The sequence below is a fragment of the Frieseomelitta varia genome, unplaced genomic scaffold (assembly GCF_011392965.1).
Source record: "Frieseomelitta varia isolate USP_RPSP 00005682 unplaced genomic scaffold, Fvar_1.2 scaffold_203, whole genome shotgun sequence".
In the NCBI taxonomy this organism is placed as follows: domain Eukaryota; kingdom Metazoa; phylum Arthropoda; class Insecta; order Hymenoptera; family Apidae; genus Frieseomelitta; species Frieseomelitta varia.
Genome location: NW_025109784.1, coordinates 344,404 through 365,510, shown reverse-complemented (window position 1 = coordinate 365,510; position 21,107 = coordinate 344,404).

Below are 21,107 nucleotides of genomic sequence, written 5' to 3'. Positions count from 1 at the left end.
ATTTGTACCACGGTATATGCAAACTCCGCTTTCGCCCACGGTATTATTTTGGGATTTGACTAATCCCGTGAGAGGGCATGGACCAGCGCGATGATGATCAGCGTCTCGTTTTTGAACCAGCCGATACCGACTCGCCAACGAATGAGTGTCGCCTTTTTTTTTTTTTTTGCAAAATATCCAAACTAGTATACGCGTCATTTGATATCCGATGCTGCTGTTCGTACGTATGTACATATATAAAGCGTGAAATGAACATTTATTACGCGGTTAAGGTTTCAAACGCGGAGCTATCGAGTTTCTCTTCGATTCATCAGTGTCGCATTTTGTTTGCCATTTGCTCGAAAATAACACAAACGTCCGGTTTTGCCGCGATATTTCCTACTTGCCACTTCGGAAAATAAACGACACGTGGGGCTACATTTTTCTCTTATGCAAACATTTTCATACAATTCCAAATAAACTTTCGATCTTGATCAGTCTCACACTTTTACTTTATATTTGATGACCCGCTGCTGCCAGAACATTGTAACAATCTTCCACTTGCTCCCCTCCCCTCCCTGTGAACGTGATTAATCACAGTAAGAAGCTTTGCCAGGGATGGAAGCGTGCCCCGCTGTTAACGAAATTTTTAGGTGATAACGTGGTTTACAGGGACGGAGGGCTCCGTTTCCGTTTGGAAATTAACCGAGCGAGTATTTTTAATTACGTTTACCCGGTAGGAAGAAAGGGCATCAACGAGAGCCAACCAGCACCGGCAGCCAACCTAAGTATGTTTGCTCGAGAGTTTGTACCGCAGCAGTTATATCTCGAAAGCCAAAGCGGTTTCTCTGGAAAACATAACACGCGCGGCCGCGGTCCCGCGTGCAGACGCGCTCGCGTACACATTTACGCTTCGTTCACTCAAACGACGAAGAAACACAATACCGGGGATGGAAGCACGGTGAAAAAGATCCGGCCGTGAAAAAACAAAAAAAAAGGCGACGACGGTGCGTGTTTCCATATTTTATTTAATTACTCGACAACATTCAAAGTCGCTTCCTCGGTGGATCGCGTGGATCCGTGCCCCGCTTCAAGAGGTTCCATTTAAACGAACCGCAAGATACGTGACTCTTCTTGTTGCTCTCGGCGCGCGCCTTTGAAACAGAGAGACGCCCCGCGTTGAACAACCCCGTGCACGCGGGAACCGGGCATTATTCTCGCGCATCCGTGCTCGCATCTTCACGGCGCGTTTAAATCGAACTACAGAGCGTTCCCTCTTATCTTTGCTCCTTACGCTCCACCCTTGTGAACGCCTATCATTCATCGTAATCGATAACAATAGCACGTAGGTTGGCGATGGAACATCGAGCGTTATAGTTATGCATTTCTGATACGGTCTGCTCCCCATCCGCCCGACGCCCCGAAACTGTGACATCCACACTGGAAATTATCATTCGTTCTCGATTTCGTTCGATTATTGCGAGCAACGAGACGGCGAAGAGCGAACGACGTCGCCAAATAAAGTCTTCGAAAAGGCATCCTCCAGAGTGCTCCACGCGATGGAGCCTCCAGACACCATCACAGCCGAATGTTCCCGTGTACGTTCACGAACGAACGACGCCGACGATGCCAACGTGTGCGTGGTCTTAGCTCACTTTTATTGTCGGAAGCCGAACTGGAGCGCAAGAGTCTACTACTACCCTCTTCTCGCTCTTCGCTTCCCTCTTTTCTCCCTCTTTCTTCCTCTTATTCAGGAGTTTATTTCGCGAATCCACCCAACTCCCGTCCCTGGCTTGGCTCGAACCTTCGTTCCACCACGGCACGGGTAGCAACGCCATATCGTGTCCTGAATACAAATCGCGATGTTTCCTTTCGCGAGTTTCCCGAAGACTTTCAGGACGCGATCATTACCATTAATGAAGAAGTCAACGGTGCATCGGGGCTCTTCTCCCTGTCCCTCTTACCATTTCGTTCGAGCACCAAGCACCCTTAGGAAGCACTTGTGGTTGTACCCTCGATCTCTCTCTCTCTCTCTCTCTCTCTCTCTCTCTCTCTCTCTTTCTCTCCCCATGGTTTCTTTCTCGTCTGTCTCCTTGCACTCGAGTTCTCTTTCTTTCGGTATAATTCACCCCGGCGAACGGCGAAGGAAGGAGAAGTTTCGTGGTCGATCGTAATGCATGATTATTCCCTCCGGTATCGGAGCACCGGTTATATCCGCGATTTACAATTTTTATGCCAGATTCCCAGCAGAGCGCCACAAGTCGCGGCCAGCCACGACTTGTGTCGTTGAACTTTCGAAAGGTCGGTGCTGCGGCGCCGTGCCATTGCTTAAAATTTAGTTACTCGTTGGATCCGGCCGATGTTTTATTCAGGTACGTGCTCTGGACCGACGTCGTGCTTACCCGGGTAACAGGGATACAAATTAATCGGTATCCAGGACAATTTTTGTGCTCCCTTCGCTCTCTGACTCCTCACCCTTTGCAACGCCGTGGCGGAAAGTTTCCCGTCATGTAGAACGGGATGTCGATCGTGGCTGGTTGATGTCGCTTCATTTAGAACAACACTCTGTCCTTTCGAGCCTTTAAATTAAAATTAAAGCGGATGTGCTCGATCGCTTTGCTAATTTGCTTCTGTAAGAAACGCCAAACGAGCGACGATCTTAAAAAAACGTCATTAAACAGAACGATAAAGTAAAAAAGGATCGTATTGGTCTGACATACGATCCTCGTCTACGATAAACATGATGTTGTTTGATCAATTTTGTTTCTTTTTATTCGATGGTTCTATTGTCGTTTTCCCCTAATGTCTACGGTGATTTAACTCCGTGCATATTTTGCGAAATTTTACTTCGTGACGTTACATTAGAATGCGTCAGTTTTACGTGAAATTCTTTCCGCGGGAGATATGCAAACGAACGCAGCCGCTTGATGATTCTGAATTCTGAAACTGTTTGATAAGAGGTGGCGAGGTGTCCGATATGGAAATTTCATCACATTTTCTTCAATGGCGTCTGCTCTAGAACTTGCTGTGAGAGAGGCGTGCACCTGAACAGTTCGATTCCTTTCTATTTTTATTTTACTGCGGCGTATAACGTCGCACCTCAAGCTGTCGCCCGTACGAACGAATATCAGATCAATATTCATATACATTCGTATTCCGTATTTTCAAGCCGCATTAATGGAATTTCATTTTTATCAGAACAATAGGGTGGATCCCTTCACGCAAAAAATTTCTTCGCGCGAGTCGTTCGAGTATCAATTTTCACCTGCGCGTACCAAAAGAATATTTGCTGTTGAAAGATAAGAAACACACCGCGTGTGTTTATTTTTCATCGTCCCCATCTCGATTACGCATTCGTATTCCGCAAATTTCCACGCTTTGCATAACCTCTGCTCTTACAATTATCACGAGTTTCTAAAACTCGTGGAACCGTGCTTGGCGCGTTCGATGGATCTTCGTAACAACGTTATTACAACGTTATAACGGTGTTTCCTGAAGTACGTAGCCGAAGAGAAACGGAAAAGGAAGAGAGGGGGAAGGGGGATCCTTGTACTCGGCGCGCCCGATCTGTTCATCGTCAGGCCAGGAAACAGAAGGATCTGCGATACGTGAGGGAAAGTACTTCTTAGACGGACTTCGACTTGTGTGTGCCGGCCCACTCGAACCCTTTGGCTATCTCCTTAGTTACACCGTTGTTCCGCACGTGAGCAAGATAGTTAGATTGTCTTCTCGAAGTTATCCACTGTTCGCGAAATTAGACCCCCGGCTCCTCTCTTCCCCGTGTCCATACGTACCGCAAGCTGTGAGCGTGTTTCAGCAATATCCGCAGTTGCTTGCCGACGAATACACGGTGGCGTTGTGTCCCGCCGGTCAGCCCCGGCCTGACGAGGATTCGCGAAATAATCGCCGATACGCGCGTGCCAAATTACATTGCCGCTTAAATTTGTTTCGTCGCGCTGCGAAATAAATTATGAAATTGGCCGATGGGGCCCTCTTTATTCCGAGGCGAAATTCGATTTCTCTCGGCCGTTTTAACGTTGTCACATCCGACCGGCAAACCAATTACCTCCTCGATAATCATAAAATTAATCCAAACTCGACCGCCCTCGGCCGAGCTAAAGATCGATGGCCAGACACCCATCCAGACGATTTTCGTTGCATTCCATTGAATTTCCCCCACTCCCCCCCCCTATTCTTTCTCCGTTTGCGAGAAATCGGATGACCTCGGATTCCCCAACAGACATTCCCATTAACCTTACGAAACGTTTTTATCTCGCGAAAGTAACGCGTCACAGGGAACCTTCCAAGCCTGACATTCCAGCGCGATATCGATCACCTTCGATCAGCTATAAAAAAATTGATTTAAATGTATATCTTCCGCTTCAATCTCACGGCGTACGCGCGCGCGATTTAACGCGTTTAACACGGTTGCACGACTGCGGATCAACGAAGTAGTCCTCCCGAATGGTATTAACCGAAACGGACGTACGCAGACGGTCGGATGGTCGTTCATCAGAAACGATAGCAGATCGATCCTGATAATCGAACGAACGCTATGTAGGAGAGGGAGTGAGGGAGGGAATGGCCTGGAGAGAGGGTTCGAATCCCTTCTACGAGTGGCCGATTTAGAGAATGTAATCGCCCCTTATCTTCGTTGTTCGTTCTCTATTTGCCAATGGAAACAGGTCGGCTCCCTATTATCCCCGGTGTTTGTTACCAGTTACCAACAACGATTCTCGACACGTCACGGATAATAATCACCGGCGAAACACGCGCGTTACATCCATGTATCATCGTACACACAAGGACAGTCTACCACGGGTGGTCGATTCGTTGCTATTCGTCTGTCATCAAATTAATTGTTATCCGGTGTATTTGGTAAAATGCGGTCCCCTCGTTGAATCGCCGATGAAACACATAGGTTTGTCGGTGAACGTCGCGTTTGTTTCGCCCCGGAACAATCGACCTGAGAGGCGAACGATTATTAATAACACGTGGCCATATTTGCTGTATATTAATTAGCGCCAAGAGGGCTGAATGGCATATTGTCCTGTCCCGCTGAAAAGGTGGGAATTTGATAAAAGTTAATAATTGAAACGATTCCCCCCGTACGTCGCGTCCTCGTCCGGTGCAATGGAAGGGAAACACTGTAAAATTTAATTAAACAGAATTATAGAACCACCGTTGAGAATATGGTGCATTTTTGGCGATTGTGCAGATTGCACGCCGGGTGCAAATCTCCGGTGCGTCTCGCATTCGTCCCGGGCCGCCCCGGTTCGAAACCGACCGTTTTGCATATGAAATGTCATAGCCGGTCGCAAATGATTATTAGAAGCGGGTACAGGACAGCCGTTACGTGGCAATACGTCCCTTCCAGCACTTCTGGCATGAAATAATTGTATCCTCTTCCTCCAACCACCCACCCACTCCCCTCCCCCTCTTTCCCCACCGTTGCGGTGATCGAACTGAATTAATCAACGTGAATGGACGTGGTAGATTCAATTAAGCTTCTCCGTTTGTCCTTCCCACGAGATCCATCCACTGGTGCTTTTTATCAAGCAGACACGATCGTCCGCTTTCCAATACCGTCAACCGGGCGCGGTTCTATACATTTATCCTTTTATCGTTCTTCGCAGCTATTAATTGCAACCTGCCCCGACATACTACACAACGGGGAAAAATTTTTTCCGCGCGAGCGACTCGCTGCTCCCTCGCAACCGACGCTGCGTCCTCGAACTCGCGCGGTTTTCATTCGACCACCGGGTATATCTCTAGATTTGTTAACGGACGCGACGTACCGTTATTTCGACAACGTTTCAACAATTATCAAACAATCGAGCGAACCGCGAACACGTATTGCTCGCAAGCTTTCGATTGTCAAGGCTCGATTGCATTAAGCTTTCCGGTGGAGAGGAACCCGAGTTTAATCGGTAAATCCTGGCAATTTTGATGCCCGTGAAATAACCTCGGTGTCCCCGGTGGTAATGATATGGACAGGATATCAATACGCTCTGTTACAGACACCGAGCACCGTTGCCTGCCGGCTATCGACCGTAAATTGTGACACGATTAATAATTGAGCGTATTTTTAAAGCAATCCCTTCCCCCGCGTCCGTCCCGTACAAAAGAATAACCTGCCCCCGTTTGTAATAATTTATCAGTCGATCCTCGCTTTGAATCCATTCCTCCCTCCGTATTAATATCAAACAACATATCGTTTATGTTCCTGCGGTTTATATTCGCAGTTTATATCGGCAGTCGTGTCTTTGTCCCAGACACAAACGCGGAAAATCGAAAGGAAAATCGTTGGAAATGTTTTAACTCCTATCTGGAGGAATGCTGCACGTCGGATCGTGTCGTGTCTTTTCCCAACAATTCGTCACTTTGCCGCGCGTAATGACTTTATAAATAATAATGTTTTCCTTACGGTAAAATTAAGGAAGCGAATTCTAACAGTTTCTCTTTTCTTTCTCTCTTCGTTACTTTATGATGCATTTCGAGCCTTCGTTTTCAAATTGGATGACCGTGGGAGCTAAGCTCTTGGTGCTTAAGCGACTATATAACTCTACCGTCTGTACAAGGACAATAGAGTTATAGCGTGTGTCCCGATGCGCGAAGAATTACGATCGGCGTATCTGCGATACCGCAGATGACGCAGTGCTTCATTGAGCAGATGGCCAATTAGAAATCGAATCGAACGTCGGATATTGGTCGAATCATGACCAAGTTTGGGGGCGCACGAGGCCCGGTAGTCGCAGATTAAATCATTGGTTAGGGTTCCGGTTTGGATCTTTGTTGGGCTTGGGTTAGGTATTGGCTGGATCCTGGTTAAGTCTTAGATAGCTTTGGGTTAAGCGTTGGTTACATCTGCGCTCTATAGACAGACATACACAAACATAGGTCCGAATTGGAGCTTACACGTGTATCAACAGTTGTTCCGGTCTACTATTGGCCGAGGTGGAAATGAACGTTACGGCCCGATCTGTTTCCTGCCACCGAAAGTAGTCCAAGTAGTATTTTCAGTTTGAACTGATCGTATCCTCGATTGAAACGTTGATTCACAAATATTCTCCTTGAAAAAGTTTCGCACGAAATGGTCGAGTGTTCGAGGCGTACGTTTCCGATCAACCGTGTCCGCGAACTTATGTATTATACATCTGCCGTCTAGAAAGGTCATCCCACGAAGTCATCGACCAACTCTGAAAATATCTTCTTCGAGGTTAAATAACTACACGACAATCAATCGGAAATATCTCATATCTGCGTAACTCGATAAAAGGTCTCGCGATTCTAATATTACGCGACATAATTCTATATATATTCCACCGGTGGTATCGATCTGCCAGGGAAGAAAAGCAGTGTCACTTAAATTTTTCAAGCAACCATCCTCCCTCTCCACCTAATGGGGTAGCGTGTATTCTAAGCGTGTTTCCACGGGGAGGAGACGTTGACAGTCGCATTAAACATGAACTGGCTCGCTGGGCCAGCTGCTGAATAACAGTGTACACGGTTAAACGAGAGTAAACGGACACACGAGCTACGTTAAATAATACCGCGGCGAAGAAGGAAGAGGGAAAAAGGTCCTGGCGAGCGTGAGAGGGGTGAAGGCGGAAATTTTTCTACCCCTGGATTTTATGTCTCGCCGGGCGTTTGTTCGCTCGTGCCCGGCCACTCCGAGGCATTTTATGGTACGCGTGGTCGCAATCCGGATATTATGCGAGTGCAGCGTCGTCCCGGAAAATCCTGAAACACAGACCACCGCCTCCCGTTCTTCGTTCACCACCGAGCTCGTACGGTTCCTCGAGATACGAGGGAACTCGCGACGTGTTCTTACGCGCCCGGCGATATATATTATCGGTTTACCACGAACGCACCTGCTCTTTGTCGCTGCTCGTAGAAAATTAATTGCGCGACTGTCTTGTCCCATTGTCATTCGCTACGTGTTGTGCCAGGTATGCGTGACCGTCCTCCGTCGTGCGTGACGAAGTGAATTAAAAGATGATTTAGGAATGATCGTGAGGCCGATGAACGACGGATAAACGTGGACAATTAAATTCCAACGGCTGGCTGGGGATATCGTCGTATAGTTCATAACGTTTGATCGATCGGGGAAATCGGTCGCGACGAGCGAACGCCAAAGTCGTAAAAACGAAGAAGTCGAAAAACAGCGGAACACCGGGGGAGATTCGGGGATTGACGACGCTGGACGACTCGTATAATTTCGAGAGCAAAGCAGAAGGGGATTTTTATGCAAAGTGTGTTTGCACGAGAGCTCAGGAATTATAGGATAAGTAGTATTCTAAGCTGAGTGGAAAATGTTTAGTGAGCAGCCGGTGGAAAAATTCAAGCCCGCAGGGATTTTTGACGTTACTAAGGCGAGTAGTTTGTCTGCCCGGTACCCGATGGATTATCTCGTTTCACTGTTGAGCATTTTTCGTTCGAAGTAATGGGCATCATCCATCCCGTAAGTTCCGGATTCTTCCTCAAAAATATTCGAGAACTTCGAGCCGCGAGAGAATTACTGAAATATCGACGGGGCAAAGTTCGCGCAGATACCAACGCAGACACCAAACAAAAAAGAAAAAAGAAAAAAGAAAAAAGGAGAAAAAAAAAAAAGGAGAAAACACTTTTTAACTCATCATTGGACAACCGTATATACCGAATATCGATCAGCAGCCACGATTTTCCGGGTCTCGGTGAATCCTTCTTGCATAATCGGATTTCCAAAGTGTTTCTATTTGTTTATTCCTCGCTGAGGGATAGGGATGGGGGAGGGGGAGAGGAAGGATCGCCTGTGCGACGATCGAACGAGATATACGGGCTTACGAGTGTTTGGCTTCGAGATTGAGGTTGCTTCGGAGGAAGCAGCTGGTAAAAAAAGGAAGGGAAAACCAAGAGACCAGCGGGTGGAAGAGAGAGGAACAGGGACGATGAAAAACATCTTTCTAGATCTCTAGCACGGATTCAGAGAACCGTTTCGTGGAGAACCGAGTTGCTGTTTCCAGCAACGAAATCGCGGGGGCGGGATCGATTTTCAATCCAATCCAGTGCAGAGAATGCAATGTGTAAACCGTGGTAGAAAGTGCAATATACTTTCATGAGTGGCCACCTATGATCACCCAGAATGTCGAGGAAAAGGGAGGGAACAACGCGGATAGTACGTTGGTTATGCAGCTGGCAGGTCGGAGCGCTTGAAAAATCGAATATTCGAACAAACCCTTGTTCTCCCAGCCACGGGGAGCCGGTATAAACTCATAATCCCACATTTTTTCTTCTCTTGACCCCTTGTTGTCCCTTCCATCTCTCTCCCTTTTTCGCCCGTTTCGCTGTCCCTCTTTCACTTTGACCGCGGCAACGGTTCCCTTTATTTCACCGAATAAACGTTTCCTCCCTTTTTCCACCGTGATCCAGCGCGCGCATCGATCTCCGGATTTTCTCCGTCGGATCACCGCTATATCGCGTCTCTCGCGTCTTCCCATCAGTCGTTAGACGAAGATCCAGAGATCGATACGTGTTCCATTTGACGAGGCGAGGAAATTGAACGCGACCAGAACGTTCAAGAATTCCACTCTCCGCGGCTCTTCGTGCGCGCGCTGAAAACACGCGCTCGCCGAGAAAACGAGAGCTGCTCCGATGAAAATTCTTTCACGTAGATTCAGTCCGACGTGCGTGCTACGTATATATCCACGCGTTTCTCTGTTCATATAGCCGCGAGTTTTACCGAATAGCGAGACGATTATATCGGCGCGAAGGTCCCAGGTGGAGCGGAGAGATGGAATTAAAAATTCCACGGTCCGAAAAACTCCGGCCGCTGTGTGTCAGCCGTTGCTTTCGCTTAAAAAATTCCGATAAATATTTTACAAAATTTTGTATAAACGGCGAAGTCGGCGAAGGAAGAAAAGAAAAAGAAATAAAGGAAAAAGATCCACGGACTTCGGTTCCATTCATCGAGACGCACGAACAGAGAATTGCCTTCAGTTCTTCGTCGTGCGATACACCAACAATCCTTTCTTCACCGAAGAATCCTTTTCTCCAAGATTGGGAATCACTTTCGCGAAATCTGAAAATCTAGAGGACCGCCTCGGGTGACGAGCGAGTGGGTCGGACCAGGGGCAGATTTATTTTCACCGGAGAATCCTTTTCTCTTGACTTGGCCTGCCTCAAAGGAGATTTCGTTTCGGTTCGACCTGTGGAAATCGGTTCTTCTTTCGTATGAAGGTTCGCTACTCTCTTTCTCTCTCTGTCTCTTTCTTTCTCTCGCACAATTTCTCTTCGGCTGGATCCGAAATTACGACGAGGTGGCTGGCGTCTAGCACGTGGTTGAGCGTGTCTGCGTGCCAGGCTGCATTAGGCTGGGTACACACGCCATCCGTCGAAGTTCCACGGGATAATGAAAGAGAGAAGGTCGCGGAGACAGCCGGAGCGAGAATAAAGTATGGATTGCTTTTAACGGGTTCGCGAAGAATGGCTGGGCGGCAGGGGATGGGAGGCGAGCTGAGATAGCGGCTTCTAGAGGTGATAAAGCGAGAGAGAACGAGCGAGAAGAAGGGTTTTAGGAAGGTGAATCCGTGGAAAAAGGGTGGTACGTACGTACGATGGTTACGCGAAAGAAAGAAGAAACACGTACGATAGCGAGCACACAGGGGATGGAAGAGGTTACACACAAACGCAGACGGACAAAGAGGGGAGGGTAGGATGGTTCAGCAACTGCGCTCGCTCCGGAGTCTCGATAAAACATTCAGTTCGAAAAATGCTGCTCCATAAAAATTCCATTCACTATTATGCCACGCAATCTTCGGCTGGATATCGGTTATTGCAACCACCAGCCATATCGTGGCCAGATTTACGTACGGGTGCTTATAATACCTCGCCACCCCGAGTGCTGATTTGCCACTTGCACTTTCCTCTACGTTCCAATGCTTTAACGCGTTTCGCCGATCGATTCTATCGATGCAACTTTACGTGTTTCAGTTACCCGGCTCTTTTCTTTCCTTTTTTTTCCTTTTTCCCTTTTTTTCTTTTTTTTTTTCTTTTTTCTTTTTTTCTTTTTCATCCGGATTCTGCAGCGTATCGATTTGGTCGACATTAAAGAGCAGCGAATTCGTTTCTCATTTAGCGGAGAGTGAGGCTTCTGATGGAAACTTAACTTTGCGCGATGAGTGATATCCGACTAGTAAATCGCTCTCTTTTACGCTTCGATTTCATCAAAGAACGTTCTCTCTGCTAATTAAATTTCGTCGTTTTTTTTTTCTTTTTTTTTGTTTTATTCCACTTTTCCGACTATATCGCATCTCGAGCGAAGTGTAGCATAACCTTAACCTTACAGCGTTTCATTAATCTTCTAGCATCCTAATCTCCTTTTTTTTAATTCCATTAATTCAACTCGACGAACACGAACGAATATATCTTTGTTAAATAATAACCTTCCTTCTGCTTTTAAATTCTTCCATCCTTCTCAAACTCGACCAATATTTTAATATAATATTATATTAAACAATACGGGGGGCTTTAGAGAGGAGTAACGGCAGAATATCTAATTAATTTTCTGCCGCTTCCATTTTTCCCTCTACTTCCTAACTGAAACAGCGAAAGTCAAACAATTCTCTCTCTCTCTCTCTCTCTCTCTCTCTCTCTCTCTCTCTCTCTCTCTTTCGACCAATATTTTAATACAAAAATAATACGACGACTACAGAGGAAGAACACAGAATCATTTTTATTATCAAAATTACCTTTATACTAGACCTCGTGCAACGTTCACCGGTAATATCGCGATATATAACAAGTAATCTTGATATATATTTCTAAAAGGTCTAGCACTCAATTACGTCATATTAAAAATCGTTTACCCGTAAAGTGACGTCGGAAAATCGGAGACTCGAAACAGAGAGACCCAGGCATCGTGTTCTCTCTTTCTCCTGCGACTCTCCGCGTGCGAAACAAAACGCGGCAGAAGGAGCAAATTGCAACGCCGCGGCGTTGTTGGAGAAACAGAAGAAAGCAATAATTCTCTGTCGGCGGGGTTTGAACGAAAGCACAGCACAATGAATCTCTTGCAACGGGGTGGCCCGATTCCCCGGAGATTATACACCATACAGGGTGAATGCAAGTTTTTTACGACGTGCACGGAAGAGCCTAGAGGGCAGACATTTAACCGGCCGAAGCGCGAGCGCGGAGTTGGCCATACCCACGTCTCGTTTATATACGAGAAGGAGAAACGACACGGGTCAGCTGTACATTTTTCGCGTCGCGACGCTCCGAGAACTCGCCTGGTGGTTCTGCCTCCTCTTTCTCTTTGGCGTCGGTCGCAGCGGGTTATGATCCGCCGCGAGGTCGACCGGAAAAATGAAAATTCCAGTATGTGCCGGCCTCTATTATGTTTGCCTGTGCCACGAACGGTATGGCCACCATACGCCGTGTCGGCTAAAAAGAACGCTCCGACCGTCGTACACGTATTCTTTCTACCCTCGTTCTGCCCTCACCGTCGTTGTTTTGTACGTTTCTCACGGCACCGTTCCTTCCAGACGAATCCAGCGACATCGTCTTCCAGGGGGATCTGTCGCTCCGTCGCTGTGTGCACGCGGGATTCGCTCTGTGTATTCAGGGACGAGGAAACATTGAAAAGGGGGTTGCCTCGATGGCAGTTGATACAATAAGGCGTCGCGTCTCGCCGGCAACGAAATATTTCCTTCCATTCGACTACGGTTATTGCGACTCTTCGATATTTTAGAATATCGAGCCGGGGAGGATGGTGTTATATATCGAGGGGAGAGTATGGTATTGTATCGTTGATGTTTAGGGGAGATTGGAAATTATTTCATATGCATGAGATGGTTTTATTGGGCGTCGGCCGAGTTTATCTTTTACTACCGCGGCTATTGAATTCGTATCGCCGTTCCAGAAATCTCACCGTTCTAATATGTTGCCGTGAATAATAAATCCTGTTCCTGATTGCCGAAATTATTCCTAGATACATTGATAATAATAGTTCATAATAGCGTGGCACGCGGCAAATAATTTGTTGTTACACCGTGTCGCAGAGCCGAAATTCATTTACGCGGAGTTTCGCTTGTCGGGGAATATTCTAGTGACTCTCATTGTCAGGCTGTTCAGTCGATTTGAATGGCATTAAAAATGCCTGTCGACTTTTGTCCGGATAATTTATGAAATTTCGTATAATATATTCATCGTAGAGCCACTGCATTGTCCGATTTTAAGTCATTTGGAAATTTTAAACAGAATAACGCCGCTCCGACGAGCGTGATAAAACGTATAAAGATCGCGCAGGAAAATACGGATTGAATTATTCGTGATAAATCTGCGATATTTCGTAAGCGACGAGTGATATTACCTCAATTGTTCGATCGGTGTTCGATCGTGATTCGATGGTTTCACAATTTGATCTCAAAATTCCTTTTCGACAAGGAAACAGTGTTTTTGGTAAATGTGACTTGTTACATCCTTCGTGAATCCCGGCTTTAATTACTTCTCGTAATACTCGTGAATATTAAATGGCGAATAATATATGTAGATTGTTTACGCTCATTACAGCGAATTTAATCATTGTAAAGATCCATTAATTCAATTTTATGTACATGTGTATCACTTAATACGATTATCTATTACAAAATTCCCTCGTGGATTCGCCGGCGCAGGCCAAAAACACGCATTACAGTTGAATCATAATTAATAAGCAGCGATTGAGCGTATCGCTTGATCCGACCGGATGAAACGCGTTTAAACAATTCATCGTTGCGGTCAGTCAAATCGATTGACAGTTCGTTAAATCTTTCCATTAACCGCCGATGGCTGATCAATCGGGCCCTGTTTCTCGCGTGATTGCGAGCATCATGGAAGCAACAGTCGATTGCTTTCTCAGCGAGGCGTAGGATTCACGATTCAAGCGCAGATTCTTTTTTCACCTCCTCGCCGTCTCGTCAACCGTCGTTGATTAATAATCCTGAGAAATTTGACCCGTCGACGGGGCGTCGTTCAATCGACGTCCCGATGTCTCAGGCATAATCAATTTCCCGTTGCTGGCCTGTGAAAGACGTCGCGTAATTTTTTATCACCCACGCGACTTGACGCTAAAATTGCTAGTCGCGCTCTCAACGTTAAAATTGCCAAATCGATGCGAGAAAGTTCGCGACATTTTGTCAGAAAGGTTCCTCTCGATAAATTTTCACGAAGATTCGAACGATTCAAATTTTATCTCGTTTTACCTCGCGTTTGAACTTCTCTGGCGACGAGATCAATTTCACACTCGGATTGTCGGTAATTTTAGCGTTGGATCCACGCGTTTTCTCTTCGTTCAGCCGATACCTGTGCGGTAATGGACCAACAATCGAGAAGTTTGATCGAAAAAAGAGAGACTCGAGGTTCACTCTCATTCTCATTCCACACTCGCGAAATACGGCGAGTTTACTCGTCCCTCCGCAGAGTCAGGAACGCTCGCTCGTCCGTTTATCCGGCGAAAAAGAAGCGCTGTCACCTCGTTAGAATAGCGAGGGAAATAATACTTTTTCATCGAGCACGCTAGCATTTAACTGGTATGCTCGCTCGTGCGTGGAAACCAGCCATACACCGATGGAAATGAAATTAAAGATGAGGAGGCCGCGGATCGAAACGCGCCTCCTCGTGCAGGGATCGGGAATGAATTCGCAGAACCCATTTACCGTTCTCCCCTGATATTTCTGTTTACAATTGCAAGCACGCCGCTCTGTATAAATGTTAATAGCTTTGAAAGTGAAAATTATTTGTCCAGCGTCGTTAATTGCAGCGTAATAGCGCCACAGGAGCGGTACGTACTAAATTCAGTAGAAAAGGTCGACGCGTGGCCAGACAAGTAGATATACGCGCGGCGCTTCGCTAACTGGCCACGAGTTGGCATCTTATCTGGAGTGTTATCAGGGTAGGTATATTTCTACGAAATTTGGAGTATCTTTCTTCGCCGTGGATGTACTCGCAGCATGGACAGCGACAGTTGTTATTCCAAGAGGTATCTCATCTGAAGCTTCACACGTAATTATCTTCCAAACTATTTGTCATTCCTGAAAGACTGTTTTTCAAATAAAATTTGCTTATCTGAGCGGGCGTGTCCTCAACATTTGCTTTTCTAAATGAAACTGTGTGCCTTCGTAGGCTGTTCTCTAGAAATTATTTCTCAGCGTCTGTATTTAAGAGAACAAGCTATTGCGAAACAAGGATAAAAATTTCTTATGTGATTAACCGCACTTCTTGACCGTTTCTTCTCAGTCTCAGCCCCATTCTTTGACAAATGCGTATTAATGGAATTATACGAGAGTTGTCGCGTCAATTCGCAAGCTTCGACTCGGCATTTGCTGCAGGTGTCGTTGCGCGACACGGAGAAAAGCGTGGGCGATGCTCACGTCAGTCTCAGAAGCAGGTTACACGCGTAATCGTGTAAACGAGAGAAGCGCATTTCCGTTACAGCGGCACCAAACGCAAAGAGCAATGGGTATTGCGCGGAGCACCGGGCGCTTTTTTCCCATCCCCTCTGGGCCAATTTGCACACACACACACACACACACACACACACACATGATTCTGCAACGAAAGTCGGTCGAGCAGTAAATCACAAAGATATGATTCTTTCTTTTTTTATTTCGGTCACAGGCCGGAAGACGTGTATCCGACCGGAAGAGGCGAGAAAGTCGTTGCTTAGTCAGCGACGTTAACGCGAGTCTCTCGTCCAAAAATATAGGACAACGTTCTCTCGCGAAAGACATTTGCTTATCAAAAACAAGGACGCCCAGTTGCTTCGTGAATTATTTCCGAATTATTCTTGAAATAGAAACGACAAAATATTATATTACACGGGCATTGAAACATTACCGGAGACGTAATTTGCCAAGCAACGATATCACTGAGTTTGCAAGCCTGCTGAATTCCGTCAGGATTCGCCGCTCATCGTTTCTCACCGTGTAATTCAATTTTCTTTTTTTTTTTTTAAACAAAAGTATTATCTTACATCGGCGAGCTCGCCACGTCGTATCGTAGAGTTGTAGAAAACGTGAAAACAGTGGAAATTTGAATAAAGAATATTCCAGCCAAAGACGCTGGACCTGGAACGAGATGCGGCGTACGAGATACACCATTACTCAGGCAGGTTGGATACGGTTTCGCGCACGTGTAAAACATTTCGCGGGAAACGTATGCCCGGGGATCGTCGTTCGACGAAATGAATGACATTAAATTTAACGCTGCCAATTTGTCGAGGTGCACGCACCGGCGAATCCTGGCGCGCACACGTGGCGCGCGAACACACAGCGAGGTTTCCGGCGTGCATCGGCAGCCACGACCGTGCTACTACCATCGACACACAACCCCCGTCGAATCGAACACAGGTAAACCTCAGAGACGTGAGCGCGGACGACGGCAGAAAGCACGGCCCTGCAAACACGTAGGTATCATTTGAGGGGACATTCGATGTGCTGCATAATATATGGACTGCGGCATGACGCCATCGTAATTGATTGTAGCGCCCTGCGGTTTGGCACCCGCTGGTCGGAAGTGTTCGCAATTACTACAATGGAATCGCGCAAAGTTAATGGTAAAATATTCATTTCCGGGCAGTAGTAATTCGCGCGTGTGGAACAGGTCGACGATTGGCAACCGATTTCGTTCGAATTGCGGCCGCATCGCCTTTCCGCTGTGACCCGGTTCACAGAGGAAGCTCTCCCATTTTCAAAAGCGGCCGACGGAAGCGGCCCCGCGAGCTCGTTTCAAGCTCGTTCCTCCAACGTCTGCCCGTCCAACGCTGAAGCGTTAATTCAGAAGCGTTCCAACCTGTCGAAGAACTTTGCCTGACGCATGTTTTAAACGAAACGAGACGAAACGAAACGAGGATGAACGTGTGTGCCATTTGGTCGGATGGTTAAGATTTAACGGCGACATCGATTGTTTCGCACGAACGACAGGCGAATTGTATCGTATTAACGAGAGAAATTAAAGTGGACGTAAATAACGAAATATTTGACGTCGCACAGGGGACAAACAGAGGAGTGCCAGTGGCCAAGCTGGGCCGGACGTTGGCAGATAGAAAGAAATATTTTATACAGTGTAGCGGAGCGGAGCTCGCAGCTCGGTGCATAATCCCTGCGATCGTGTTTGTCGTACGCGTGCAACGCACCGGACGCTGTTTGGGCATCATCGTACGATCGTTTAAAATTTAAGCCGTGCCCGAATTTAGTGTCAACCAATTACCAGCCTGGAACCGACATTAATCCCCGGGTTTAATGCGCGGATCAATTTTCAAGCGGCAGCTGCTAACTGCGGGATTCTTTCGGCGATGAATACGTTGCCGCGCGCGCGCTCGCGCTCGCCACTCCCCCATTGATTTCCCCGCACACTGGGCAAATAAATGTTCTTTGATGTCAATAAACCGTTGCCAGCACTAGCGACGGAATGCTCTTTTCGATTTATGTGGATCTGCGTAAAAGCGATATCCGGTGAAAAGTGTTTCGAACGCGTTATTGTAACTGAAACGCGTGACAGAATCGTTTGCGTAAACCGTCGGACGAAGCGGCGTGCGTTTTCCAAGCGCGAATGAGAGAAACGACTTGAAAGGGGAGGCAGTTCAGAGAACCGATGCTACAATTGCTGCATGATGAACGCCTGTGTATTTCCGCGTCCTCGCTCGCAGTTACATTCCAGATAAAGAGATGCGAGAGAGAAAGAGAGAGAGAGAGAGAGAGAGACGAGAAGAAAGAAAAAAAAAGAAATGAACGGACAAGTCGCCCGTTTGGAAATACGAGCCACTCGCAATTGGTCGGATTGATCAAACCCCATTTTTCATTAATTTCTTTGAATTTCATCGGTCGACGATTTTAATTTACGGAATTGAACAATGTGGATTTTCCTAGAACCAATAGAGAACGATGAAAATCACTTATTCCTTGCGTTCCTACTTGTTTCTTTTGTTTTATGCCGGTATACCTCTGCGAACGTCGACAGTTCTACACGCGGAGACACACAGAGGGACAAATTATATAACTGGTTTCTGCAGAAGAACGGAACGAGGAACCTTTACAAGTTACGGCACGTCGATTCAAGCACCGTCGTAACGAACAAGCGCGAGAATTAAAAAAGAAAAAAAAAAAAAGAAGAAAGAAAGAAAGAAATACCTGTCGATCATTTCATCTTGGCGCGCGTTCGTGCTCCACTTTTACTCGAAACCATTTTCCCTCGTAACGGTTCGCCGTATTCCACGACGTCTTTTTTCCCTTCCCTGTTGATACCGGCGAAGAGAAATGCCATCGAGCAATCGTCGTCGATTATTCAACGACAGATCCCATCGCAGATCTAGCCCCGATACGGGGCTCGAACTCGTCCAAAAATCCCGACTATAAAGTTGCGAATACGATTTTTCTGCCAGCGTCCGATCCGCTCGCTGGAAACGTTCAGATTTCTCCGGCGCATTAATCAAGATTCGAAATCCCCGCTTTCGCGTGGCACGGTTGCAGGTGCACGCGGCCATAACACGGCTCGAAACTTCACCGGCAACTATTCGTTCGACTCGAGAGGGCAGAGAGGAAGAAAAACAGAGACAGAGAGAAAGAGAGAGAGAGGGAGGGAAGAGAGTACAGCCACGACAGAAACGTTTAAACTTGCGTCGGAATCCTTCGTGTTGCCTCGTGGGCCAACTCTGTTGCGCATAAATCAGCCAACTTTACATAACGTTCAACGTCGACGACAACGTTCGTCGTCTTGGCACAAGCTCTCCCCGTGTAAGCTGCACCGCGTCGCCGATGCCTATGTCGCTTCACGGCCAACTTCGCGATTTTCAAGTAATAAGCTGGTGAACTTCCAGCTTTCCAGACCCGGAGTCTGCGGTCTCTCGCGGGATCCTGCGAAATAGTCCACGCTCGCTCGATCGTGTCTGATTAACATCGCATCCTCACTGTGACGCAACTTTCACTGTCGCCTTTACGCCTTACGCTTTGATAAATTTATCATACGGCGTATGGATAGGGCGGGGAGGGGGAAGGGGGTGTGGTATCCGGGAATTTGGTGTCTCGAGAGATACTTGAGAGGTTTAGAGATGACACTGTAAACACAGTAACTTTCGAAACAATTCGCTCGCGACGGGGAATTGGATCGTGTGGAACAGTCGATCAGCACGTGGTCAGCAAGCGCAATTGTACGTTCAAATCATCTTTATTGCTGGTCGCTAATTGGAAGGTCGAGGGAGAATATTTCAGTAGAATGTCAAAGAAACGCGAGTTACGTTCGTTGAAAAGTATCGAGTCTATCTTTGCAGAAATGTAGATCAAACAATGAAGTTACAATGTCAGTTTCGACAAAAGGTATGGAGGACTAGACCACAGTGCATTACATCCTATTGTCTCTGAATCGCGATGCGAATGCTTCACGATTATTCAACCGCACTAACTCGATTTACTTTTCCACAATTTTCCATCATTACGATTTTCCATCTTTTTTTTTTTTGGACATCGCAGATATTACGCAAATAAGTTTCTCAACTCTTCGAAACGTTAATATCATACATTATTTCAAGATCAAAGCACAAACGCGTCTCGTTCAAATTCGACCAAAATCCCGCGTGTTGGCATTTAACGACAACGTTACGTTACACATTGAGCGGCGTAACAGCTGAAACAAAATTGATTCGCGGGTCAATCATGTCAATCGTGGCGAGAAATTGGTATCGTTAGGGGATAAACTTCTCACAATATTAGCTCGTCTCGGCTAATACCGTGGACACACGTCGTTCTTTTCTTCCGTGGACAAAGATGGCCGGGGAAGCTTGCTTGCTTCTCGGATGATCCGTCCTTCACAGTCCCATCGCCGAGCTTCTCCTCTTCAACGGTTAGACCTCCCACTCAGACCAGTTACCGTATCGTTGAATTACCTGGATCACCGGCAGCGTATGCACTTGCTGTCTGCTGTCAAGCCAATCTGCTACCCGGTCTCGTTCCACGCTTTTTCTCCGTTTCTTCTTCGACGTCGTTCGGGGAATACCGTTCGCCGTACACCGCTCGCCCTTCTCCGCCACGTCCTCGATGCTCGCCATTGGTAATTGGATCTCTCGATCGACCGAACATTTCGGCTAATGAACTGTAATCGCATTTCAATTTGATCATCCCCCCGTCGTTCTCGTCGTGGCCTACGAAACGCTCCGGTATCCCGTTCCGGATCGACGAACCGTTTCGATCGAGTACGTGGATTATTTTTCATTTTTTGTTGAACCTTTGGCTTCTATTTTGATAACTTGAAAGATACAAGATTGCACGATAGTAAACGTCTTTGGCATACAACTCGGAAAATAGAAAAGGAAAGAAAATAAATTAATAGTTTATAATACTTAGCACGGAACATGTATTCAACTCTCCTTGTCACACAACGCTCGACAGTCAACTGAACTAACTTTCTTTGTTTTTTCCATGCACACACATACACACATACGTACACGTTTCGCTCTCATCGCTCATGCCAATTTCTCAGTATATAAAATTGTGCCCGAATTATCATGTTATCCAACATTTTTATTTTCAGCCGATAAGCAGAGAAATGACGACAGAGAAAAGTGGGACGCGGCAGCTTTACAGCGCTCGAATTTCCTTTCTCGAGAAGAAGTGGAGAAGATCGGGCCACAGGCAGGTTTTTGACAACAGGCCCGAAACGACGACAGGAACGAAAACAGGAAAATTGGATAATTATATTTCAAACAGATACAGCGGCGGAAAATGGTTTCGCTCGTCGCATTCCAATTTTACCGGCTAAACCTGTTACGCGTAATCCAATTGCCTCTTCCGCGCTGCTATGAAACACGATCGACATATGATTAAGGACTCGAGCCCGTCGGCCGGGTTCATTCAATCAGCGTTCCACGCTCGCTCGCGAATTTATGGCACGCGAGACAGCCGTCCGATCCTTAGCAGCCAGCGTGAAACGTTTCGAAGGTTGTTAAACGGGCGAACGGGTTGACAGAATGACACGGCGATAGAACGCAGGAGCTTTTGTCGCGGTTTAATCCCGCAATTAAGCCTCACGATATTCGACCCTCCAGCTGTGTGACGCTGGAAAATCGACCGATGTGGCGGTCGTTGCCGGAAATTCCGGTAGGAAGGACATTTTTCGACGCTGGC